The following is a 289-nucleotide window of genomic DNA, read 5'->3' as shown; positions in this document are numbered from 1 at the left end:
TCGCAACAGAAAGCGCTTCAAAAATACTAATAAATAGCAGGCGGGGCCGCTGCGGGAGGGACCGGGGGTGGTTTGGTTTTTTTTTTCCTCGGGGGTCCCGTTGTCGCCCGTCCCGGTGCTCCGGTGCCGCCCCCCCCCCCCCCCCCTCCGCCGTAGAAAAGGAAAACCAACCCCAACCCCCAAAAGAAGGTATTTTACATTTTAAATATTCACAGTAAGCAACGCCTACGGTCGCGCGGCCTCGGGGTTTATTTACAAAGAGTCGGCAACGGCCGCACCGCCGGGAGCG

This window comes from Gavia stellata, chromosome 19 (assembly GCF_030936135.1).
Source record: "Gavia stellata isolate bGavSte3 chromosome 19, bGavSte3.hap2, whole genome shotgun sequence".
Classification (NCBI taxonomy): domain Eukaryota; kingdom Metazoa; phylum Chordata; class Aves; order Gaviiformes; family Gaviidae; genus Gavia; species Gavia stellata.
The sequence above is the reverse complement of the archived record's forward strand: the minus strand, read 5'-3'. Positions refer to the sequence as shown.